At 47.3% G+C, this 26,688-nt stretch overlaps 2 long non-coding RNA genes across 6 annotated transcripts in view; one reads left to right on the forward strand and one right to left on the reverse strand.

The window, feature by feature from the left end:
* Positions 1 to 1,080: 1,080 nt before the first annotated feature.
* Positions 1,081 to 7,991, forward strand: LOC121105025. 3 transcript variants are annotated; one of them, XR_005837459.1, is made up of 3 exons: positions 1,081 to 1,191; positions 2,959 to 3,065; positions 5,076 to 7,991. It is a non-coding gene; the product is annotated as an uncharacterized LOC121105025 (long non-coding RNA). The 3 variants fall into 3 exon arrangements; XR_005837458.1 differs by lacking the exon at positions 1,081 to 1,191 and adding an exon at positions 1,203 to 2,167; XR_005837457.1 differs by lacking the exon at positions 1,081 to 1,191 and having other exon boundaries at positions 2,176 to 3,065.
* Positions 7,992 to 15,720: 7,729 nt separating this feature from the next.
* Positions 15,721 to 26,688, reverse strand: part of LOC103667368 — a 43,144-nt gene continuing 32,176 nt past the window's right edge. The window contains exons 4-5 of one of the 3 annotated variants that reach the window (XR_005837456.1): positions 18,184 to 18,326; positions 15,721 to 17,341 (exon numbers count right to left, since the gene is read on the reverse strand). This is a non-coding gene — a long non-coding RNA (uncharacterized LOC103667368). Of the gene's footprint in view, positions 18,327 to 26,688 lie in introns of all 3 variants that reach the window. The other 2 variants (XR_005837455.1, XR_569757.2) reach the window with 2 other exon arrangements.

Genomic DNA, 26,688 nt, shown 5'->3' on the forward strand with positions numbered 1-26,688 from the left:
GAGCATCTCTGTCTCTTGGGCCGGGTGCGGGTGCTTAGCCCTGGGAGGAGGGCCCTGCTGGCATGAGTTTCTGCCCCGCGGACTGTCCTCGTGGACTCCAGCTCCCGGGGTTCAGATTGCTCTTGTGCTTTCTCTGTTATGTCTCCTGTCCCTTCCTGACGGCTGGCCCGGTGGCCCTCAGTCCCCAGCATCACATTCTGAAGGCACCAGCCTCAGGAAGACTGCCGACCCAGCTCCCACACTGCAGGAGTCAAATCCCTACACACACACACACACGCACACACACACGCACGTGCACGCACACAGTTCCACTTCTCTGATCGAATCCTGACTGATTCCATAAATTAGATTCAGTTATTCTTTCTTGGATTCAGAGTTCCCACACCTGGAATGTGCATGTGAGATAACGCCTTTCCGTTCTGCACCTTGTGAGCAGCAACCGACGCAGCGGCAGAGCCCTGGGTCGCATCTCATCTTCGCTGTTGGCATTAGCTGTTGCTGAGAAACTGGAAACCAACTTGACTTTTTTTAAAAAAAATTTTATAAACAGTTAATTTTGACACCGGGTTGCTGTATGCTTCTTTGTTTAATCTTATAGATTGATAACTTCAGATAGTACGTCCATGTTTTAATTTGGGTGGTTTTTTTTTTTTTTAGAGAGAGAGAGAAGGGGGGAGGGGCCAAGGAAGAGGGAGCGAGAGAATCTCAAGCACTGTCCGTGCTGAGCACAGATCCCGACAGGGGGCACCATCTCACAACCCTGAGATCATGACCTGAGCTGAGATCAGGAATCAAGTGCTTAACCAACTGAGCCACCCAGGCGCCCCGTTAGTGAGCTTTTCGATTCCCAGGTTCAGATCTTCAATTAGCAAGGTTTTCCTCTGTGTATTTGAATTTTGTTTCAAGTTCTTTTTTCCACTTTTTTGTCCTTCGGTTTTCATTCTGGGTACTTTTTTTTTTTTTTAAAGATTTTATTTATTTATTTGACAGAGATAGAGATAGCCAGCGAGAGAGGGAACACAAGCAGGGGGAGTGGGAGAGGAAGAAGCAGGCCCCCAGCAGAGGAGCCTGATGTGGGGCTCGATCTCAGAACGCCGGGATCACACCCTGAGCTGAAGGCAGACGCTTAACGACTGCGCTACCCAGGTGTCCCCCGTTCTGGTTACTTTTAACCAAGGCTGCCAACAGCAGGTAGTAAGCACTGTGGTGCTAACCATTTTGCAACTTATAAATGTATCAATACACTGTACACCTGAAACTCACACAATGTGTCAATTATATCTCAGGAAAAGCTGGGAAGGCGCGCCTGCGTGGCCCAGTCGTTAAGCGGCTGCCTTCGGCTCAGGGCGTGATCTCGGGGTCCTGGGATCCAGCTCCGTGTTGGGCTCCCTGCTCTGCTGGGAGCCTGCTTCTTCCTCTCCCACACCGCTGCTTGTGTTCCCTCTCTCCCTGGCTGTTTCTCTCTCTGTCAAGTAAATAAATTAAAAAGTCTTAAAAAAAGAAAAAAGAAAAAGCTGGAAAAGCAAGACTACATTAACATCACTACAATTTTTGGTAAACTCTGGTCAATTTTGTTTGGTCGATTTTTTTTTTTAAGTTTTATTTATTTATTTATTTATTTATTTATTTTTAAAGATTTTATTTGAGAGAGAGAGAGAGAGTATGAGCGGGGGAGAGGGAGAGGGAGAAGCAGTCCCCCTGCTGAGCAGGGGGCCCGATGTTGCCTCGATCCCAGGGCGCCGGGATCGTGACCTGAGCTGAAGGCAGATGCCCAACCAACTGAGCCCCCCAGGCGCCCCTAAGTTTTCTTTATTTAAGTCACGTCCACACACAATGTGTGGCTTGAACTCACAACCCTGAGATAAAGCGTTGTACGTTCTTCCAACTGAGCCAGCCAGGTGCTCCAAATTTGGTCAAGTTTTGACATTTCTAAAGTGCTTTTATTTTCCGTAATTATCATTCGCCTTATTTTCCCCAGTTATGCTGCTGCTGTTCCACCATCTGACTGATGTCTTCTTGTCTGCTCCTTCATTTCCTGTTTCCTGGACTCTGTGTTTGCTCTAACCTCCTTGAGAGCGAGCAAAGTATTTAGACTTTCCTGGTACAGACCTTCGAAGGAATGTTCCTCATCTAACTTTTGTATCTCGCATTAACTTCCTCCATTTGAGTTGAGTTTCGGTTTTTGTGGGTGTTTTTCATGTTCGTGTGTTTGCTTTTTGGTGCCCACCTCTGTTTGAATGAGGGCAGTAATGGGAACCCTCTAATATCCCACCCAGTTCATCTGCTTACTTCTTAGGCTGTCCGCTGAGTTCTTACTCAGGAAGATGGGGAGTCGCGGATCTATACGGTCTTTCTGCTGCCTGAGGGAGGGGGATGCTGGCAGCTAGGGCAGTAATTACCGGGAACGTATTCCCTGTGGCCCACTGACGGCCGAAGCACTCAGATTTGGTTGTGTTTCCTGGATGGACCAACCACTTTGGGAAGGAAGCCTAGTTAAGAGAGACTTAGGGACTTGTTATTTGCTGGGCGTACTTGTTATCTCTTGCTGCATAATAAGTTACCCATAAACTGTGACTTACAGCATTTACTATCTGATAGCTTGTGTGGGTCAAGAACCTGGGTATGGCTTAGCTGGGTCCTGTACTTGAGGGTCTCTCGCGAGGCTGCCAGCAAGGTGTTGGCCGGGGCTGCAGTTGAGACCTCAAGGCTCCAGTGGGGGGGGACCCGCTTCCAAGCTCACTGGTGAGGTTGTCAGCGCGATTCAGCTCCTCAGAGGCTGCTGGACTGAGGGTCTCGCCCAGTTGCTCGCCTGGGGAACATCTCCCTCGGACAGCTCCCAGTGCGGCAGCTTGCTGCATCAGAGCAAGCAGAGAGGAGGCAGTTCGGGCGGGATCAGGGTCACCGTCTTTTACGACGGATCTCGAAAGTGCTATCTCAACACCCCGTTCTGTTCTTTAGGAGCAAGTCGGCAGGTCCGGCCTGCGCTCGGGCAGAGCGGATGATGCAAGGCCATGAGTACCAGGAGCTGACCGTCACCGGGAATCATTTAGAAGCCAGCTGTCGTGGTGGGTCGACACTCGGTCTTCTCGTAGTTCTGTCTTTCCTTGCCTCAGATGTCTTCTCGTCGGGAGCGGGGTCAGTGGAGAAAGCATGGTGACGTGTGGCCCTGTGGGCTCTCCTCACTCCCCACACGCCCCACACTCCTGTGGGGGAAGGCTGAGCTCACCAGGCTGTAGTCCATCTGTCCTGACACCTGCCCGACGTGCAGTCCATCTTACAAGTGGAGGGAGAGTGGTGCGGCCCCCAAGAACGGCTTCCGCTCACTGGGCACCCCACCGCGTTCCTGCCTTGAGGGGAGGAGCTGTGTCTCACACCTGCTCCTCTGACGGCGGGGCCCGGATTGACCACCGGTAACGTGAGCACCGTATCGCAGCCTCTGGACGTTTATTCTGTACCAGATGCTGTGGGTGGGTTTTCTCATCTAATTCCCGAAGGCTTCTAAGTGAAGTACAGTAATTTGTTGCCATTTTAAAGAAGAGGAAACCTAGGCTGGGAAAGATCCCATAACTTGGCCGTGGTCCCACAGCTGTGATGGCAAATCCGGAATGTAAATGTGTGGCCGCCGTGTAAAGTTTCAGATACTCTCAAGCCGACTCATCGTTTGGGGTTTGGTTTCAGAGAGAGGGTGCTTTACGTTACTCTGTTGTCGTCCAAATTCATTTTGCGAACTTGCTTCGTTAGTGATTACAGTGTTGGACTTGGGTTCAGAGTCGACCTTTTTCTGGCAAGGACCATCCTAGGCAGTGTTCCCTTTTCGTTCTCCTGAGATAAAGATTTAATTATGTCCAGTTTACAGATGAAGAGACTGGGATGCAGGGGTCACACAGCGCACGAGGGGCAGAGTAAGGAAACCAACTCATTGTACTTCCCGCAATGATTTTCTCCTTGTTTTGCTTCTTTGTCCATTTAATGCGTTTTAACTTTAGGGTCTTCCCTTCAAATATGCTTCTCTATGACTTTTTCATGGCCTTATGTTCAAATCCACTATCCTTAGTAGACCCAGAAGACCTAATAGAATCATCCTCTTCAGTCTCATTTGGTGTCTATCCTCAGCTCTTTGCACTGCAGCGTATTAGAAGATGGGTTTTTGGGACGCCTGGGTGGCTCGGTTGGGCACCTGCCTTCGGCTCAGGTCATGATCCCAGGGTCCTAGGATCAAGTCCCACATTGGGCTCCCTGCTTGGTGGGGAGCCTGCTTCTCCCTCTGCCTGCCGCACCCCTCTGCTCGTGCTCTCTCTCCCTCTCTCTGGCAAATGAATAAATAAAATATTAAAAAATAAAAAAGAAGATGGGTTTTTGGGAGGACCCTATAAATTGTATTCTTCCCTACCCACATTCTGAAACAACTGAAAAAAAAAACAAACCCAAAAAACAAAGTCAGCAGGTAAGAAAATCGAAATAGATTGGAGGACATAGCTCAGTGTTTGAATCCAAACCCACTTGCTATTGCCCAGTCCCCAACCTTGACCTTGGACTAGCCCATCTAAGGGCAAGGTGGCATGTGTAGGGCAGACACCGCCTCCCACTCATCCCGGTAGAGAGAGAAAAAGAAAAACCAGATCCCGAGATCCAGAACCTCTGCTAGCTTGGGTCTACCGGTCACGACCACTGTGACAAGTGCGGTGGCTCAGCTCTTCCAACCTCCAGCCCTTCCTGACTACAGAGGTCAGAAAGCCAAAAACTGGAGTCACAGACTCCTTTGTAGCTATGGTTCTGGTTGGAAACAGGTGCATATCTGATGGGTGGCCCTTTTGATTTTTGTTGTTGTTGCCGGCCAGTCAGGGTGAGGTTTTCCTGCGGCAACTTTCCAGCACCCATCCGTGGGGCCTATCAAGCTGTTGTGTCGGCTTCCTGACTAAGGTCTCCAGGTCCCTGCCTTGCAGCCATGGCGGTCTGCGTTCGCTCAGTCCAGCGCAGGGCTCCGAGGTATAGCTCCGCTCGTGGGCCATTTCTCCTGGGCTTTTGGAGTCACCCTGGAGACCTTGTCCTCGAGCCAGCTCTTCCCCCCCTTCCAGTCTTTCCAGTGACGCGAGCATGGATACCTGGTGTCCTTTCCTACCCAAAACATCTGGAGAGCTTCCTGTTTCCTGCACTACACGTCGAATGATACTCTAGCGTCCGAGCCTGGCAGTTAGCTTTTAGACTGTAACACAAGCGCCTGCCATTAACCAAGCCTGCGATCGCCAAGGCGTCCGTCTCAGGGACCTCCGTCTCCAGTAAACGTGCCGCCGGCGCCACACACAGCCAGCCAGCCAGGATGCCCCATCCATGAAGCTCCCCTTAGAGAGCCCTGGGGGACCCACAGAACTGTCCACGTGAGGGACCCTGCCTCTCCCGTCCCGTGCTCTAATTCTCGCTCTTACATTTTATTTTTTTAAGTGTTTCCTTTTCTTCTGTTCATCGAGGTGTAACTGATACGCAGCATCACGTAGGCCCCAGGTGCACAACGTGTTGATTTGATACGTGTGTATGTTGCACTATGCGCACGCGCACAACGTTCGCCCACGCTCGGTCATGTCACAGAATTTCTCTGGTGAAAACGGTTAAGATCTAGTTTCTTAGCAACTTTGAACTTTAGGGTACAATTGACTGTAATTGCTATGCAGTGCGTCCGATCTTCAGAACTTTGTTTTAAATTCACCAGTAAAGAGTGAACTTGTGAACCCCCCCACCCCCTCCACCTGCCGCCCAACCCAGAGAAGGCCGAATCCCAGGTCGGCTGCACTCTCGTTATCCCTGACCTCCGGGCGGGGCCCTCAGGCTGCTGTGTACCCTGCAGGGCTTGTGGGTCATAAACCTCATGTCGTTAAGGTTCCCTGAAGGTCGCTGGGAGGTGCATCTTGCAGTCTAGCGCCAGGTTGGCTCCCGTGGGAGGAGGGGAGGCCTGCCGCAGTAGTAGGGGTCCAGGCGAGTGCCCCCGGGCATTCCCAGCGGGTGACCTCACATCACCCTCAACAGGCTGAGACCATGGCAAACAGATACCCATCAAATAACCCGCCCTTCCTCACTGCGGAGGATTAAGGGAGGGCCAGAGGCCAAGAGTCTTCAGGGAAGACTTATGACCAGAACTGGGGAAGAGGCATTTCCCCTCCTCAGCCCAACACCCAGCGCTGGACTGGTCACGTGCCCTTCTCGCTGAAATACGTCCTGTTCCTCCCCACCTGGCTCCTTCCTCCCTTACCTTTCAGGTCTCAGCAGAAACAGGACGCCCTCCCGCTTTCTCTGGTCCCCCACACTAGGTTAAGCGTCCCCTCCCTTGCCTTCCTAGCTCTCTCCCTGTACCCTGTAATCCTCAGGCTTCTTGGGATGGTGTCCTTGTGTCCCTGGTACAGGGCAGGCCGTCAGTGTTCCTGAGATGGCTGGCTGACTGGCATTCCAGTGGGGACGGAGGAAGAACCTGATGGGCCTCGTCCTGATTGTACAGTGTGGCCCCCAAGCTGCATTCTTGGCCCACTGGGGTTGGCTCTGCTGCAGGCTCCAACCTATGCACTTGCTTTGGCTGGGATTTCAACATTTCATGATGACACCCACTTTTTGCCTCATCTGTTTATGAAAATTAGCCACGTTTCCTCCTTCCAGAAACTTGGTCTCCTTGTGGGTGCCGCTCTTCTTCCAACTCTCGTGGCAGATGAGACTCCCCGGAGCGGGCTCCTCGGAGTAGTGTCTTCAGTGACAGCAAGAAGGAGGCGTTGCTTGCAAGGAACTGTGCTGTGACTTCGGGCTGCCCGCTGCCGGGCTGGACGTTACGGAGGTCCATATCCATGCCGTGGTGTAGATCTTCAAGCAGGCTGTGGGCTGAATGTGCCAGAGCTAAAAGCCTTCTCTGCCTTAAAATGGATTTGTCTTCTGTCTTCGAGCACTTCAACTCCCTGGACGGGTCCTCTCCGACTTCACCTCCGCGTCGTCCCCAGATGACTAAGACTCTGCCACCTGCTGCAGCTTCTGACGTTGGACTGACTCCCCGGAATACCGTTATCCGTTTCCGCCGCAGGCTGTGAGCTCTTCAGGGGAACGGAAAGTGTCTTACTCGCCTCTGCACCCCAAGTCCCTGGCCCAGTCGGTGCCTGACACAGAGCGCGCTCGCTTAGTCTTTGCTGAACTGAACTAAACTGTGAGCATCACGTTGGGAGCACGGAGCCTACCAAAGACGTGGAGAAGTACATGTCCCGTTCCATCTGGGACTTCAGTGATGTCAATTTCCCGTCGCCATGCGGTCCGTCCCCGACACGGATGGCTGTCTTTATGAGAAACCGTGTACCTCCCTTTCACCCATCTCTCAGGATCCCCTCCTGCCAGGTGCGCCTTCTTTGTATCGCCGGGAGAGCTCTGCCTGCTTGACCTTAGCATGATCCAATGTGGGAAACAAAGGCAGAAGGAAACGTAGATAAAATTAAATGTCCATATAACCTGCAGCCCTTGGACAAATACTTGAGGCAGGCAGAGTAGAATCTTCCTGCAGGAAACTCCCAACTGTCAAGTGAATGCCGACCTGGAGGGGAAAACAACCTTAGCTCGACAATCGACAATCAACAATCGACAATCGCCAGGCCTCCAGGATCCTGTGAGTCTTCTTTAGCATATGAAAGTCCTTTTAGAACTTCCCTCTGTCTCACTTCCCTCCACCCCAAAGTATATAATCAGTTGTTCCCCACAATCCCGAGGCAGCTCTTTATGCCAGGTCGTATCCTATAAAACCACCTTTTGCACCAAAGATGTCTCAAGAATTCTTCCTTGGCTGTCAGCTCTGTACCCCAACCCACCAAACCACATCAGCCTCACTGGGAACCAAACTTGGGTGCGTGGTTTCCATTATCTCGTTAGGGTCTTGAGGAGGCCTTCTTGGCCTGTCAGGTCTTGGAGATACTCAGGACCCCAATCAGGTCATCCACAGACACTTCGGTGTTTTATTAAATGAAGCAAGTTTTCTTTTCTCTTTTTTTAGAAGATTTTTTTATTCGAAAGAGAGAGCATGAGTGTGTGGAGGGGAGGTCGGAGGGAGAAGCAGGCTCTCCACTGAGCTGGGAGCCCTACAAGACTCAATCCCAGGACCCTGAGATGGTGACCTGAGCTGAAGGCAGACGCTTAACTGACTGAGCCACCCAGGCGTCCCGTGAAACAAGTTTTCTTACAGTTTTGTTTTTCTTAAAAATGTTTGACCTTGAAATAATTTTGCAAAAAATTTTGCCCTTCCCACCTTATCGTCTTACAGTTTGCATTTCTGACTACCATACCATCCTAACAACCAACATTTATTGAGCACTTGTCATGTATGAAATGCTGGGCCGAGTGTTTACATGCGTCATTTGTCTTCTTTCTTCTTTACGCCAACCTCATGAAATGGACACCCGAAAAAAAATCATCCCGTTTTATTTATGAGGAAATCAGTTTAGAAAGATGAAGTATAAGCTCTTCCAACTTTGATCCCTACGGAATTTAATTCTGTTATGTTTTTAAACATTGTGGGTTTCTATTTTATGCCCTACCCTGTTTTTCATCGAATAGTATTGCATAGAAAACTTTCCAGTGATTGGAGCTTCCAGATTGTTGAACGGAACGAGGTGCTGGGAAGTGACGCACTCAGAGAGGGCAGGGAAGCTCCACGTGCCCCTTACCCCGTACCCCGCCCTTTGCGTTCCTTCCTTTTGGCAGTTCCTGAGTCAGAGCCCTTCTAATAAACCAGTAATAGTAAATAAAACAACTACAACCACAACAGCTTTCCAGGTACTCATGTAAATTTTATAGTTCCCATTTTCTGGACTCAGAGTAATTCTATGAAATTGATTTATAATGGTTCGTGTCATTCATCTTTATGTTTCGGTTAGCTTCTCTTTACAGGTACTGCCACGAGCATTCTTCATCTACAGCAAGACAATATTTTGAAATGTTAATCCTTGTGATTTTCTTCTGTATCTTACTGAGCGTATGATCCTTCACCAATCATCCAGGGACATCTAAAATGCCTGGAGAGGGGCGCCTGGCTGGCTCAGTCCGAGGGGCACGCGTCTCTTGATCTCGGGGTCATGAGCTCAAGTCCCACATTGGGCACGGAGCCTACTTTAAGCGAATGAATGAGGAAAGGAAGGATTGGAGCTATTAAAACAATGCACACGGGGCACCTGGCTGGTTCAGCTGGTAGGGCATGCTACTCTCGATCTCAGGGCTGTCTGCGGTTGTAGTCACTACTTAAAAAAAGGAGGAGGAAGAGGAGGAGGACAAAGAAACATTAGGAACCATAGCTTTTGATTTGCAATAGAAAGGAAGAGGTATTTGAAAATCAAAAAGACCCTGTAAGGAAAGGGCAGAGAATACGTGCCTTAACAGCAGATGGTGTCAAAGGTCAACAAAGCTGGACCCTAATGAAGGCGGGGGTGTAGATCCAGAAGGGAGAGCCAGGAAAGTAAGGCTCTGGCAGCCGGGGACTGTAAGCGCCCCTTCAGCTGTGCAGAGGTCTGGGATAGAATCGTGGACTTGGGATCAGCGGTGTATCAATGGCGTGTTGGTTGCCTGTCCAGTATCAGTCCCCCTCTTGTGGTCTCATGGAGATATACCAGACATCACAGCGCGTACGTTTAAAGCGTGCACCGTGTTGGCTTGCTACATTTGGACACCGCACTATAATTACTCTAGCAGCGTTAGCTAACACCTCTTTCATCTCACATAATTGTCATCTCTTTTTCATGGGGAGAGCAATTAAGATCGAGTCTCTTAGCAACTTTGAAGCTTATAACACAGTGTTATTGATTATCATCACGATGCTGTGCATTCAGTCTCCAGAACTTGTTTACTAGTTGCAAGTTTGTAACCTTAAATGTCTCCCCAGTTCTCCCATCTCCTGAGCCCTGGTAACCACCATTCTATTCTCTGTTTTTATGAGTTGAGCTTTTTAAAATTCCACATATAAGTGATATCATACGGTATTTCTCTTTCCTTGTCTGACCTCACTTAGCATGGTGCCCTCAAGGTCCATCCATGTTGTTGCAAGTGGCTGAATAATAGTCCATTGTACATATATAAATTCTCTTCATTCTATCAGTCTTACATTTGTTCAGAGTGCAGTGTGCCTAGTTAAGGATGCCTTCCCCGACTTCCTGGCTGCTAGGAATGGCCGGCTCTGCCCAATGAGAGGTAAGCAGAAGTAGGTGGACGGATTACCAGGATACTTTATACAAAGGGATGGATGAGACTCAGGTGAGGTGTTTTTTTTTTTTAAGATTTTATTTTATTTTATTTTTTAATTTGACAGAGAGAGAGACAGCCAGCGGAGAGGGAACACAAGCAGGGGGAGTGGGAGAGGAACAAGCAGGCTCCTAGCGGAGGAGCCTGATGTGGGGCTCGATCCCAGGACTCTGGGATCGCCCTGAGCCAAAGGCAGATATTTAGCGACTGAGCCACCCAGGCGCCCCTCGGGTGCGTTTTTGTCTTTCCCCTGTCTGCCCAGAACGCAAACTTGCTAGAGCAGAGCACCTGTCTTGTGATAGAAGACAAAACGAGCATGCGAATGCAAGCCACACGGGAGGATGGTGCAGAAGAACAGAAGGGAGTCCCTGGGACAACGACGACATTGTAGAGCTGCTGTGCCAGCCCCCATCACGTATTTTCAGTTTTACTGAAAAAATAAGCCCCCCCCAAAATAACTAGTTTGGTTAAACTAGTAGAGTCACTTTTTCTGTTGCACATAGTCAAATGCTACCCTGCTACTCATGGCCACTGAATCCAGGGGCCTTAATGAGATGGCCCAGGGGGAGTCTAGACTGAGGAGAGAGGGGGGCCTCGGAAGAACCCTATGGGAACGTGAAACGCTGAACAGCCAGGCAGAGGAGGAGGACTTGCAAGAGAACTTCGAGAAGCAGGAAGAAACTTGAAAGTGGTGTTCAGCAAGGAGTGCTTGGAAGTAAGCATCTCCAACACCAGGAAGCAGAAAAGTTAGAAGAGGGGCGCCTGCGTGGCTCAGTCGGTTAAACGTCTGCCTTTGGCTCAGGTCATGATCCCAGGGTCCTTGGATCGAGTCCCACGTCGGGCTCCCTGCTGAGGGGGGATCCTGCTTCTCCCTCTCTCTTTGCCCCTCCCCCTGCTCGTGCTCTCAAATACAATCTTTGGAAAAAAAAAAAAAGAAGAAGAAGAAGAAAGAAAAGTTAGAAGAATCATCTTGTAGCCAGATTACCTGGATTCAGTCCTGGTTCAGGTCACTGCTACCCAGGTGACCTGTGCCTCAATCTCATTTGTAACTTGGGGATAATAATAATCACCATCGGGGTCCCTGGCTGGTTCAGTCGGTACAGTGTGAGACTCTTGATCTCGGGGTTGTAAGTTCGAGCCCCACATTGGGTGGAGATTACTTTAAAAAATTAAATTAAAAAATGAATCATAAGGCTGTTGTGATGGTTAAGTGTGAAGGGCATACAATAAACCCTCCGTCAGCATTAGCTGCTATCATTCCCCAGAAGGAGGAAGGTGTTTTTGTTTTTGTTTTGTTTTTGGTAAATGCTAATCCCTTGGGAAACTTGCAAATGGTGTTATCCCCCACGGTATTAACAGACATTAGTCATCAGACAGGCCTAGTGAAAGACTGTTCCCCCTGGGGTGGTGCAGAGTTCCTCCTCTGAGTCTGGCTGGCTCATCTCCTTGTTGCACACTGGCAAACAGTCGTCCATTCAAAGAAGCATTTAGAAGCATTTGTTGAACCCGGTCCACGTGCAGGGACTGCGTTGGATGACGGCAGGATACAAGGATGTACGATAGAGTGTGCACGCATGTGCGTGGTTGGGGAGAGCCCTCTGGGGGACCAACAGCAATGCTACCTTTTTTCTGCGGGGCTTGAACCAGGACGGATGTGACCCTCAGGAGACACATCAGGAAACCTGAAGATGAAGCTTACTTGGCACAGGGCAGAGCCCAAGAGATGGAGAGAAAGAGTCCCAAAGCAACGACGTATTTGGGCCCTGTATCAAATAACATTTGAAGGGAGAAGTATTCTCCAACTCTTCCTCTGGGATCCGATGAATTGCTTAAACCATTTTGAGTTAGATTTTCCTTCACTTGCAACTGAAGCAGTCCTAAATGTTACAAGTGACACCTAATTCGTATTTGCCTCCTGTCTTAAATTTCACTGCTTTGTTCACAGTTGTTAATGCTCAGTTGAATGAAGGTTGACATGGTCTGGCTAGCCAATTTCAGAAACTGGAGTAAATCCTAGGTACCATTTTTCACAAAATTATATTATGGAAAATGGCAAACAAATAAGATTGTAGAGACAACAGTATAATGAACCGCCATGTTCCCATCATTCTGTTTGGACAATGATCAGCTCATGAACAAACTTATTTTGCCTATGCTAACTTCCACTCCACAAAAATGGATTATGATTATTTGTTTTTTGAGAGAGAGAAGAGAGAGCACACAATGAGGGTGGGAGGGTCCGAGGGAGAGGGAAAGAGAGAATTTTAAGCAGGCTCCACACTCGGCATGGAGCCCCCCTGAGATCATGAGCTGAGCCGAAATCAAGAGTTGGATGCTAGCCGACTGCACCCCCCAAAGTGGATTATTTTTAAAGCCTATCCCATGCTTTATGTTATGTGATCAGTGTGCTTGGGTCACAGGATGGCACTGTAACTGCCAAGGAGCCCAAGACTTCTCTAGCAGAGCATTCCCCTTGACGCTGGAAGTCAAAGTAGTACTCTCCATTACAAGTGGTATTAACAGTGATGCCGGGGAGAGGGAAGGATCAGGGGAAGATTTTAGGTAGGAAGAAGGATTAAACTGAGCCCTATGAGCTGGGTAGAAGGTAGGTACCTAGAAGGATCAGAAAATAGGATTTATAGTTATTTCTAATAAAACAGTAAGTATAATTGTAGGACAAATTGGAAAATAAAGAAATGTAAGAAAAAATAGTTATTGAAAGTCTCATTAGCCAAAGAGGTCATTGGGGTTGGTTTTCAGTATTTGGCTGTTTTTATATATTCTTTTGCCCTCTCTCTCTAGGTTAGTTGTAACTGTACTGCAAATCTTTTTTTTTTTTTTTTTTAAGATTTTATTTATTTATTTGACAGAGAGACAGCCAGTGAGAGAAGGAACACAGCAGGGGGAGTGGGAGAGGAAGAAGCAGGCTCCCAGCGGAGGAGCCCGATGTGGGACTCGATCCCGGAACGCCGGGATCACGCCCTGAGCCGAAGGCAGACGCTTAACGACTGCGCTACCCAGGCGCCCTGTACTGCAAATCTATATCTCTGTATTTTTATTTAACAGGATAAGCAGTTTTCTGTTACTGTGGACTCTTTGTAAACCTAATTTTTAACAGGTGCATAATAGCTCATTAAGAACATATGCCACAGTTGATGTCCTCAATCCCCCATATTTTGGCATTCTAATTCCATTTTGTTGTGTGATTATAAATAACCGCGTGATGAATATGCTTTTGTTTAAAACTTTTTCTGTATTTAGAGGTATTTAATGACTATGGACTACCAAAAGCAAAATTACTGGTAAAAGAGAATGAATATTTTAAAGAGTGGGCATTTCTTTTTTCTTTCTTTCGTTTTTTCTTTCTTTCTTTCTTTCTTTCTTTTTTTTTTTTTTTTGCCCCCTGCCCATCTGTGTGGGGCATTTCTTTTTTTTTTTTTTTTTAAAGATTTTATTTATTTATTCGACAGAGATAGAGACAGCCAGTGAGAGAGGGAACACAAGCAGGGGGAGTGGGAGAGGAAGAAGCAGGCTCATAGCGGAGGAGCCTGATGTGGGGCTCGATCCCACAACGCCGGGATCACGCCCTGAGCCGAAGGCAGACGACTAACGACTGCGCCACCCGGGCGCCCCTGTGTGGGGCATTTCTAATACTGATTTTATGTCATCTTGCAATGTTATACAGTAATCTCAGGAGGTGTTCCCATTTTTTCAAGATAAATTGATAGACACTGATGAATTTTAAGAATAGAAACCACAGAGTATGTGACAAAAAATAGGATTTTTAACTGGGCACACAGCTGTCTAGAAAAAAAGGACTACATTGGCCAGCCTCCCTTGAGGCTCAGCGTGACTATGTGACTAAGCTTTGGCCAATGGAATAGAAGCAGAAGTGTTCTCCTGGTCGTGGCTGGAAACCTTCCCCATCAGGTGTTTTTTGCCCTCTCTTTTCCTTTCTTTCATTTTACTGGCTAGAAAGTGGATGCCACCTTTTGGGGGTAATGAGCATAAGGACCAAAGCACAGCCATGTTGGGGAGGGAAGCTGGAAGAAGCCAGGGTCCCTGAGAACTCTGAAGAATACAGCCACCATTCCACTTTTCCACCACTTCCGTCTCTGCATGGAAAGGAAAGAAAGTTCTATCTTAAGCCCCTGGTTGTTTGGGCTTTCTACCACATAAAGCCAAACCCAGTTCTAATACAGTGTGGTTTTAGAAACTACGAATGGCATTGCTACACTCTGTTTCAAAAGCCCAGAGACATTGAGAATTACTGCCAGGGGAAACATTTCAAATGTATTTTGAGACCATATCATTAGGTTTCGCTTCTTAAGTCTTCCTGATCCCAACACAAAATCTAGTAGCAGCAGCAGGTAATTCCGAGTTCAACTGTGAGATTCACTACGTCCAACCTCTAATATAGTTGCCTCGAGTGTAAAGGAAAAGAAAGGACTTGGGGCAGGGTAATCTTCTCCCCGTTTATCCTGTTTCCAGAGATTACCATCCCCACTCCAAGAACTATTAAAAGGCCCTCTTGAGAGAACTGCAACCAAAAATAAAGTGGCATTTGGCATCTCTCTGGGAACACATTTAACTCTGCTCCTAGAAGAATAACCTGTTTTAATTTGCTAAAAAGCTCAAGTCAAGCCGTGTTTTCATCTGGGCTAGGAAAAGGAAACCACTGAGAAAATATTTTAAAATAAAAATGCCAATCTAAAAAAGAAGCAAACGCCAAGTCCAAAGAAGGTTGTGTTAGAATGTACTTTGGTTACAGTAAATCAAGTCTGCTGAAAACACACTTTGGGACTCAGATCTAAAATATGTTAGGATTGGGGAATCAGGGTTTTTTTGTTCCTAAAAAAAAAAAGAAAGAAAAAAAAAAGATGGTTATTGGGGCGCCCGGCTGGCTCAGTCAGTAAAACGTCCAACTCTTGATCTCAGGGTCGTGAGTTTGAGCCCCATGTTGGGTGTAGAGATTACTTAAAAAAAAAAAAAAAAAGTTATTTGTGGGCGTTGCGAGGGGAGTGCAGTATTTTGCTGTGATGTTTAGAGCGATCCTGGTGCTTGCTCTTTCCTGCCAAAGTTAGAACGGGTCAGCAGTGAAAGTCAGGGTCAGACTCAAAAGCAAAGAGCTGTACACAGGTGACCCTCTGCAGAATTGAGTAGGGACGTCGGGTTAGCTTAATGTGATGTCCTCTGGTGTACAGAGCTCTCTCACTTTTCCAAACTCCCTGCTTACTGTCCCCTCTACCAAACCACATGTGAGGGGTCTGGCCAGCTTCTGCAAGATTCCGTCTTCCCACCTAACTCACTATGGACTGAAGCTTCCGGTGTGTGTGCACAGCCGTGCGGTCCTCTCTCGAGCGAGCCGAAGAGCGGCCATGCAGTCTGTGATTTTGCATAGGGCAACATGTGAGCCCGAGCCGGCCGTCCTCTGCCAGTCTGCACACCTCTGGACTACTCCAGTCAGTTGCCACCCACCTGAGGAAAGCAAAGAAAGCGAAGTGTTGTTTTAGTCAAAGCCTAACAGAGGGAGCAAATCTGTCTCAAAAGAAATCATGCAGTGCAGCCCAAAGCCAATATGATGAAAAAGAAACATGCAACCATCTTTGGCCAGTCTCTTATTACGATAAATCATTAAACTTCAGCAGGTCAAATTGTCCATTTATGTATGGACTTTAGGAGGTTTCTCGTATTATAAGTCTTTTTCAGAATAGATATTTCTCCTCTAGGGTAAAGGAGACCCTGGCAATGAAATCTATACTCTCTTGGGGAGCAGGGGCAGGGTGGGTAAGTCCCACAATGTACCTGAATCGGTGATGGGTTTTAGCATTATGTTCCAGTGTGTTCTGCCAGGATAACGGCTCATTATTACCTTGTGCTTTCAAAAAACCACCTGCCTGCTGCCACGGCACAGGGAAGGGTGTCTCTGTGCCTCGCTCACTATCCCTTTAAGAGTTGTTAGCGTTTCTGCTGGTAAAGTGCCAAGTGCCCTCCGGACTAATTGGCACAATATGAGAATTTTCCAATTTGGAAGAGAAAGAGCCTGTTCTCCAGGGAAGGCTCTTCAAGGTAATTGCTCTCTGAGAGATTCCTGCCACTACCTTTGGCAGCCGTCACCAGAGACAAATCCCTCTCGCTGTTAGGAGGAGCTAGAAACCCACAGATGGAAAAATAGGAGCTCAGGACAAACTTGCTGAGACCTTTGAAGCCAATGACCTTTCAAAAGGGAGGAAGTGGGGAAAAGGCCAGTGCAGGCAAAGGCAGCTGAACAGCCCCTCCCCACCCCCCAAGACAGGCGCCACCGCTCTGGCTAGACTCTCCGGCTGTCCTCTTCCGGAAGAGCTGCGAGGGCAGGGGGCAGGAGAGGGAGCTCATGTATTAACCAGCGTTCTGAGCAGGGACAGAACAGCTCTTATTTGGAACAGATATTTGCACACATTACTTGGGCTAGAGGGAGGGCCCAAAGGATGTACTGGATGAGAAAAGGCTGTGGTTGGGGCATCTGGCTGGCTCAGTCGCTAGAGCATGGGACTTTGATCTCAGGGGCCTGAGTTCGAGCCCCACATTGGGTGTAGAGCTTACTTAAGTTGAAAAAAAAAAAAAAAAGATAGTGGGTAACCCAAACAAGTCTCCAAGAGGAATCTGTGTGTGCCCAGGGGGTGAGGGGAAAGTGAGAAGCAAAGACACAGAGAAGAGAAAAGGGCTTTCTGGACCACCATCTGCCACCCCAGAGGGCAGGGGAAATGCGCGGGGAAAAGGCCAAGAGGGGGATGACCATAAAATGGATAGCAGGCTGGAAAGAAGGGTTGAAGAATGAAAGTGGAATAAGGGTTTTCTGTGAGTCGTGGGCTGCAGGTCCCCTTCCCCAGCTGCGCTTTCAAGTCTTCATTCAAGCTGGTGGTGCCCCCTCTTGTGCGCGTGGGTGAACACCGTCTTTCTGGAAACTGAGGAGTGCTGAGTTCTGCGGTCTGTCGACATGGGGTGAACAAAAGAGAGAACACAGGAGGTGGGAAAGCCCTAGCAAGGCTGTGGCGCTTTTGTTCCTCTGTGCATTCACATCACGGTCCTGGAAAATGGCAGGAAGGAGATGGCAGCCAAAGGTATTCTGGGTGGAGAAGGGGAGGCATGGAGCGGAGTTGAGGGGCAGCCCCCCGTGAGGTCGCCAGGCTAGAGGGGGCTTCAGCGCCGCCTGACTCCATAGCTCCCGCCTCCCTTATCTGGACAGTCACGTCCCCCCTGGACGGGAGTTTGGAGCTGCTGCAGCTAGTGTCTAAAAGCTGCTGGCCTCTGTTCCTCTTCGCGGGAGCACTGCGTGGGCCTTAAAGGGGTGTGTCCTGCAGCAAGAGTCTCTGGGTTTGAATTCTAGCACAGGTATTGACTCGACCCTGGACAAATTATTCTGATTCTCTGGACTTCAATCTCCTCATGTGCAAAAGCAAGACAAATACAATAGCATCTCCTTTATATCAGGGGGAATAAGTGTGATTACGGACATAGGAATTGTAGCACCAGGCCAGGAATATTAGTTGTTATTTTCATTACTAACGCCACAGGACCATGCCATGAGCCGTCCTCAAGTTCGGCAATGCTGATGCTATCCTTTTATCTATCTCTCTGATCCACAGAAAGATTTTCGGTTCTGGAGTCAAACAGATTTGGTTCCAATCCTAGCTCTGCCCCTCTAGCTGTGTCACTCTGGTCACATGACTTAACCTCCCGGTGAAGGGGTGAAAAACACCTCCCCTGCCCTGCAGGGTTGCCGGGAAGATGAACTACCACGAAAAGCGCCTGGCCACATCTTGTCCCTCTGGTCTGATCGTGAAATGGCCCAGTGGCTTCCCTGCTCCACTCCGCTCGATGACACACATATTCTAAACAGCTCTGGGGTCTCCTAGACTTTTCAGACTTTTCCCACATTCGGTTAAGTTTGGCTGAAGTTGAACTCACTTGCTGGTAATTGTTCTGTGTTGTCCAGACACACCGTTAGCCTCGGCCTAGATCTTGCCAGGCAGGTTGGCTGAAATCGGACGGGGTCAGTTCTTGAGAAGCACGACGGGCTGTCTTGAGAAGCACTAGGAAACATAAACTGGCTAAGATGGGAAACACGGAGTCAAACACATTTATTACGAGCCGTCTGTTTCCCCTTCTCCTCCAGCTTTGGGTTGCTGTCCGTGAGAGCCGCGCCTCCCCTGCTTCCGGGGACCTCCCCAGAGGCTGTCCCTGAATGCTGGCATCCGTACTCTTTACTCCTCGTAAACAAGGATGCCAAGCCCCATTACAGCCCCTCCCGAAGGCTTGATTTCCCTCAGGGTGTGCGTGGGGACCAAGAGGTTCTGTTTGGCCATTAAAGAGTGCCCACAGAAAGCTGAAGGACTTGGGAGCATATATATCCCTATATAGGTGGCTAGACATGCATGATAATTGCCCTAGAAGAAGGTATCTGGAGACCAGTGGGGGCTAGCTCCAAATGTGGGATAACACGGTCTTATCCTTTTCTTCGATCTGTATTTTATCGTCTTTTCTACAATGGAAAGGTATGGCTTTTGCAATAGGGGAAAATGACCGTTAGAGATAAAATAGATATTCTTAGCTGGAAAAGTCATCCGACAGATGTTCGCGAAGCCTGTGGTTATGGCCAGTGCTGGGTTTGGCCCTGGACGAACAAAAGGGATACGAAAGACTGGTGTACTCGAAGAAACTGCAACACGCCGAAGAAAGCCTTCAATAAACAAATAAATATGACAAATTGGGATGCAGGCAAAAGCAAAAAAAATGACCAGGCTGCTGGGTTAACAGAAATGGGAGGAGGCCATGCGTGGTGGTGAATAGGTGCTGTGTAGGCCCAGACCTGAAGGAAGAAAAGGAGCGTGCAATGCAGAGTAGGTGGAGGGGAGTGCCAGGCACAGGAAGTGCCTATGGTCCTCCAGCAAGAGGAGCTTGGCACTCAGGTGTGTCTGGGGAGTGGAGGTGGTATTGGGGAGGGGCAGGGCCCGGCTCATGCAGAGCCTCTAAGCCTTGGCAAAGATTGTGGTCATTCTAAATGCAAGAGGAAGCCAGTTAGGAGCTTCTTGAAAGAGAAGAGGCCAGAGTGGCATCCGTGGAGCTGGAAAAAGGTGCGTGGGTTCAGGGCATTTTGAAAGGAAAACAAATAGACAAAGCACGCTACTGGATTGGAGGTGGGAAGGAGAGGGAGGGAGGTGCCATGGATGGCTTCCTATTTTCTGGCTCGGAATTATCTACCGAAGTGAGGCAGGTTGTGGGAGGAACAGGTTTGGGCATGTTAAATTTCAGATGTCTGGGTTTATTAAAAGGGCGGTATTCAGAGGTGACTCAGGCCTCTGATGTGATGAAATTCAATGCAAACAAAAGAAACAATTCACCAAATTGCTTTGGCATAACTTAACAGCTGTATAAAGGTTTAGTTCCCTATTTATAGAACTGGTAAGGATCTAAAAGAGTCATGTATAATTTTCAGTTGTACTTTATTTCATTTTATGGGTGACAGTATGTGCTGGGGGCATTTGGTAGTTTGGGGTTTCATAAGGATAATGGGTGTAGTCCTCATGAATGTCAGAGATCTACTACACAATATAGTGAACCGATTTCTGATACAACCTTATGGAAAATGTCAAGTGGCTGGTTGGTGTGTGGTCTGTGGATATACCATAGTTATCCTTTATTCAGCCCTTACTCTGTGCTTCACATTCCGGGACACATTCTATAAATATCTCACTTGAGCCCCACATTACTTATCACCCATTCTACATGTGAGAAGAAAAAGCTCAGAAAGTTTACGTAACTTGCCCAGAGTCACAGAGCTGGGAAGGGGTGGAGTCTGTATTGGACCCAGGTATGAGCTGATCAGAAAGTTTGGATTTCTATGAAGTAGATGTTGCCCTTGGTTACAGCATGGGTGAAAGCAGAGGCTGACATGGGACTGAGGCTAAGAGAGGTTTACGGGGGACTATCACCTGCAGATGGACAAGACCGAGTGCAGACCAGTCAAAGTCTCTGGCAGCCCAACATGGAGCTCTGAAGCAAAGACTGCCCATGTCAAGGGGTCCTGCACTTGGGCAGAAATGAGTGGGCCCTTGTACCACTACTTCAGCTCACCCCTTGGCTGGGAAGAGCACTCCAAGAAGACCATACAATGTAATTCCATTTATATAAACTTCAAAAATAGGGGCTTGCTTAGCGATAGACAAATAGCAGACACATTGAACAGAGTAGCAAAAAATGATTTTCAGATTTCCACAAATTAGGGTGGTGGCCATCTGCAAAGGGGGGAGGGGAATGTGAGGAGGGGTGGGTCCCAAGGGGCTTCTGGAGACCTGAGTAATCTTCTGAACCTGGTGGTGGCTGTCCACTTTATAATGACACCTGCAACCGTACACATGTTCTGTTTGCTCCTCCGTACGGATGACATAGTTAACAATAAAGAGATTTACAGCAAAAAACAACTGTGTGGTGAGGGATGTGACTGGCCAGGTGCAGGCGCCTATGATGGCAGGTAAAGAGCTCTCTTTTTCAGAGACACAAGGGGCATAAGGTCTTTTTGCCTTCCACAAATGTCCCATGCAGGGGACCCCGCAGGCTGGCTCACCGCTATAGTAATGTGCATCAGACCCAAAATAAATTCGGAGGAGGACAGTGCTGGGTGAGATCATCTTGCCGTTTGATCCAACGTGTCTGAGCATTCCTAAAAGGGCTGCTGAAGAGTGAGACCCCGTTCACGCTGTAACAATAGCCTCTTGGAGCTTTCCACAGCAAAGTGCAACTCTGTAGAAAAGTGTGAGGGAAAGCTCGCTCCCAGGTACCTCAGATTAATTAGGCTTTAATTTATTCTCTTTCTGAGCCTATCAAAAAAGCACAGTGAGGTGGGGGGAGGGGGTGACGCCTGGCTGGCTCAGTCAGAAGAGCATGTGACACTTGATCTTAGGGTTGTGAGTTCGAGCCCCATTTTGGGTGTAGAGATTACTTAAATAAATAAACTTAAAAAAAAAAAAGGCAGAGGGGAATTTTGGGTTGGGTTTTGTGTGAGACTCTGGAGCCAGAGCAGTTGGAAATACATGAGAGGAATGTGGGGGTTAGTCTCCGTCCACAAGGATGGGGAAGACGAGGGGACTGGGAGGAGATGTCTTATCTCCTTTGGGGATTTTGAGCTCATTCTATCCAGTCCCACCTTAGTCAAGATGGAGCTTAGCTTTCTGAGTTCCCAGCCCTAGATGCTTCCTGAGCTCCAGACAGTGTTCTATGTACAGACTTGGGGGCGGGCCGGTCACCTGCACTGAAGGCAGGGTCACATGGAGCTGAGGTGTGTTTAGGGCCTAGAAGAGCATCTTTTCCGTATCAATGTGTGTGTGTGGCGGGGGGGGGGGGGGAATTGCCAGATAAACAGCCATTAAATTTAAATTTCAGATAATAAATAACTTTTGGTATAGGTGTTACATGGGACATACTTTAACATACTTAAACATTATTCATTGCTTATCTGAAATTCAAATTTGCTAATTCAACTCAATAACCTGTATTTTTATTTCCTAGATCTGGCCACCTGACGGGAGGGCATTCAGCATCCGAAGGCCAGGTGCAGGCAGGCTGCTCCTGAGCGCCGTGCAGCTAGCAGTCGATACTGCTTGCTTGATCTGCCCGCAATCCCTGCTTCTCTCCCCTTCCCCAGCCTTGGGAGGCTTCAGCCTAGTGTGCAGGCTGTGCACCTGCTTTGCCACTGGATGTTTAATACTACTAAATTATTGCTAATTACGTTGTGTGATAATGGTATTGTGGTTATGCTAGGTTTTTCTAAAGGAGGTCTTACATCTTAGAGATGCATACTAAAATATTTATTAAAAATAAATCAAAAAATATTTGTAGACAAAGTGATAAGCTATCTGACATTTGCTTCAAGATAATATGAGAGGAGATATGTATTGTGAAAAAAAGGCTGATCGTGGTGGTCTGCGATTAGCAGCAGGAGGAGGAAGAGACTGCAAAGCGGAACAAGAGAATTTGGGGGATGATGGAAATGTTCTGTGTTTTGATTATGGCAGTGGTTTCAAGGGTGTATATATGTTAAGTCTTATCAAATTGTGCACTGAAATGGGTGCAGTTTATTGTAAATGAATTTTACCTTAATAAAGAAATAATCTCAAGAAAGGGATGCCTCAATAAAAGTACTAGTTGAAAAACTAAAATGTGGGAGGGGGAGTGGACAGGGTTATGGATGAGACAACTTGGCCACAAGCTGGTTCCCAGTTGGTGGGGCTGGGTGGTGTTTACACGTTGGTTTCAAGACACCGATTATCTGCTCTTTGAACTGTCTGTATACAACATTTTCCATAATAAAAATGTTCTCAAAAGATAATAAGGACAAAAGAAGAAAATTCTAAATTAGGTGTTTTGGAATTTCTCAATAATGTAAAAAATATCATTGGAATTAGATTTGGTTGATTGAGTCTTTCATTGAAATTAGATTGATAACTGTGAATGACTGACATAAAACTTTAATATCTAGAAGGAGTCTATATTCAGATTTCCTCTAAGCGACTTTGAATTCTCACTGCACATTAAGGGAAAAAATGAGAATCCAAAAAAGCAAGAATGCATAATGGTACAGCCACTTTGGAAGACAGTTTGGCAGTTTCTGAAAAGCTAAACATAGTCTTACCATACGATCCAGCAATTACACTTCTTGGTATTAACCCAAATGAGTTGGAAACTTATGTCCACACACGAACCTTCATATGAATGTTTATAGCAGCTTTATTTATAATTGCCAAAACTTGGAACCAAGCAAGATGTCCTTCAGTAGGTGAACGGATAAACAAACTGTAGTACATGTAGATGGTGGAATAGTGTTTGATGATTAAAAAAAAAATATGAGCCACTAGGGGTGGGGGAGGGGGAAATGGGAAGACACTGGTCAAAGGGCACAAACTTCCATTTATAAGATTAACAAGTCTGATGATCTAAAGTACAGCTTGGTGATTATAGCTAATAATACCGTATCATACGATGAGGGATAGAAGCAGAAAAACGTTCATCTTCGGTTCAGAAGGTTGCCCTATGGCCCGCACAGTTTTGATAAGGATCAAATATGTGTTGGCTGCTGTATTCTCAAAGGGTCTTATGACCCTTAACTCGCTGAGAGTTAATATCAAACTGAGTAATAAGCACCAGAGAAATCTTGCAAAAATAGTTTTACGTGTAGAAATTAGAAGACATTTATGATCACATATGCCCTGCGTGTCCTCTTCTCCTTGGTCACTAAAGCATCTGAACACCAGCTTCATACAGCAAAAAGTGCAGCTCTTTCTGCCCATGGGTCCTGCCCCCGTGCTACTTAAATAAACTTACTAAGTTGCACAGTGGAACAGCTCAAGAATTCTTTCAACGATCCTGCATCATTTTTGGTGGCCCGTATGGTGACAATGGAGTGAACCCAAGACCGCTGGTGTGACAATAAGTCTTCTTTACCCCCAGTCTTTATTTCTTACCTGAAAGGGACCAGTGGGCACTATTACCCAGGAGAAGCACTCACCCAAGGGGGGACTGCTCCCTCGGGACTGGATCATGGATAAAGCTCATGAGAAAGGTGCCTGGATTAGATAGGAGTTCCATACTTTGGGTTTTTTCATGTTTCTCATTTGTCTTCCCCATGGACTGTTTGGCATTCTCCATCCTGCTCTCAGATTGAAAGTACTTCTACCTGAGATATATGACGTTTAATACAATATAAAATAGCTGCCCCTTCTTACCAAAGGCCATGGCCTCTACCCCACCTGTTAATACTAGATCTAGAGGCTTACAAGTGTAGTATCATTGGTCACCACATGCATCAACTCCCTCAAAATGGAAAGAGGCAGCCCCAATCTATGTGGCAGTTCAGTCCATTCACCAGCATCTACTGTAGCCTAGATGCAGCAGGGAAGTGAGGGGAGGTCAACATCCCTTCTCAAGTGGCACAAAGGTGTCAGAGCAGTTGAGAATGAGAGACACTTTCCGATACTCTGAACCCCAGGAACCTTTGGCAATACTCCTGATGGGACACCATTTGGAAGCTGAGGGGGATTTTGGCAATGGACTCCGAGTTAGTTAATGTACTGTCTTCATTTTATAGGAATTAATTACAGGATCAACTTCCTTGATCCCAGAGGATTCCCCTTTGGCCTGTCTCCTAGCACACTGGAGTCAATTTGGACAACAGGATTTAAAGAAGAAGTGCCTCATCTTCTTCTGTAAGAATGCCTGGCCTTAATGTTCTCTGGACGATGATGAAAAATGCCCATTAACAGGTCCCCAATACTTCAATACTATTTATCAATTAGACCTTTCTTTATAGGCATCAGGGAAAATGGACCGAAGTGCCCTACAACCAGGCCTTTAAGCCACTGAGTCAGGATCCTAATCCAAGAGAGACGTGTAGGATGTCTCTGGTAAGATTCCAGGCCCCTCCACTTTTAGATATTTTAGGCGATGATTGTTTAAGTAGACTACCCCAATCAAAGAAACCAACTGAGTCAGACAAACAAGAACATCAATCAGCAGAAGAAAAAGTTAATAAGCCTGCAAATTGAGCCCAGGTCCCTAGTAACGCCCCCTCCATACAAATCTGTGGAGCCTTCCACTTCTAGTCTAGCAGGACATATGTAAGTGGAGCTTCGTACCTACCAAGCACTCAGACTAAGGCAGGATTGTATCTACTTCAGGAAGTAGCAAATGGGGACATGGGCACAGGTCCATGTCCCATTTTCCATGTCAGATCTGGCTCAAATAAAAACAACAACTAGGACGATACTCAGAGGATCTAACCAAGTTTATAGATGGATTTCACCAGGTGTCCCTAAAGTTTGATTTAACCTAGCAGGATATCTACATTATTCTAACACACCGTTGTACCCAGAAGGAAAGGCCCAGATTTGGGCTGGGGCACAAGAATTTGCAGATGAGCTGGCAACTGGGGATAGAAATCATTATCTAGTAGGAGAAGACACTTCCTAATGCTGAGCCTCACTGGAACTACCGAAAGGACAGATCTGGCACGGAAAGATGAGACCATATGGTCACCTGTTTATTGGAGGGAGTGAAAAGAGGATTTTCTAAACCTGTCAATTTTGATAAAGTTAAGGAAGTAACCCAGGCAGATGATGAAAATCCAGCCTTATTTCAAGGATGTTTAATAGAAGCAATTCATAAATATATAAACTTAGACCCAACCACACTGGAAGGGATGGCTATTTTAAATATGCATTTTATGAGCCAGTCAGCACCAGACATTGGCCATAAATTGGTAAAAATGGCCTTAGGCTCTCAAACTCCAAACCAGTGGCTGCTGGAAGTGGCCCATGAAGACTTAAGTAACAGAGATATGGCTCTAAGACAGGAAAAGGGCTGCAGGGCTAAAATACAGGGCAGAATGCAGGCTTAAATATTGACTGCACTATTGTGGATTCCCCACAATGCCAGGCTAGCCAGGAGCAACAGAAGAAGGCAGTATCAGGCGGAAGCCCAGGCAAGACCCCATGCTATAGGTATGGCCAAATTGGACACTGGAGTAAACAATGTCCTGATAAGTGCCCTCCACCAAGACCATGTCCTGCCTGAAGGGCAGAGGGACATTGGAAAAGAGACTGTCCTTGTCACCAGAGGGAGAGGAGGACAGGAACTCATTTCCCTCTTTTTTTTTTTTTTTTTTTAAGATTTTATTTGTTTATTTGTCAGAGAGAGAGAGAACACAAGCAGGGGGAGCAGCAGGCAGAGGGAGAAGCAGGCTCCCCACTGAGCAAGGAGCCTGATGCAGGACTTGATCCCAGGATGCTGGGATCATGACCTGAGTGGAAGGCAGACACTTAACGGACTGAGCCACCCAGGTGTCCCAGGAACTCATTTCCTAGCCTGAGCGCAACAACTTGAAGAGATGGCATGACGGGGCCCTGAGGCTGGTCCAGCTCCCCTGAACATCAAGATGGTTGAGCCCTGGGTTACCCTGGATGTGAGAGGTAAGTTCATAGATTTTCTTATTGATACGGGATCCACTTACTCTGTCCTTGTTCAGCATTCTGGCCTGACCTTTCTAAACATAAAATTACTGGAATAGAAGGAGAACCTAACTCACGCTTACAAACTTTTCCTCTAATCTGTAAATATAGAGACCAATTAATTACTCACTCTTTCCTAGTTCTCCCTTCCTGTTCCACTCTCCTATTGGGAAGGGACCTCGTGTTGAAGTTGGGAATCTAGTTCAAACTAACTAGACAGGAGGATGGTCTCTTCTCCTTGCTGGCTGAAGAAAAACTAGACATCCATCCTGGGATTTCCTCTAACGTTTGGAAACAAGGAGACCCACGAGTTTGGGATTGTGATATCCCTGGGAAGGCAATAGAGGTCCGTCCCATCAAAATAGCTCTAAAGGATCTTGCTACTATTACATGCAAAAAAAAAAAAAAAAAATCC

This window comes from Ursus maritimus, unplaced genomic scaffold (genome assembly GCF_017311325.1).
Source record: "Ursus maritimus isolate PB19 unplaced genomic scaffold, ASM1731132v1 scaffold_24, whole genome shotgun sequence".
NCBI classification, from domain to species: domain Eukaryota; kingdom Metazoa; phylum Chordata; class Mammalia; order Carnivora; family Ursidae; genus Ursus; species Ursus maritimus.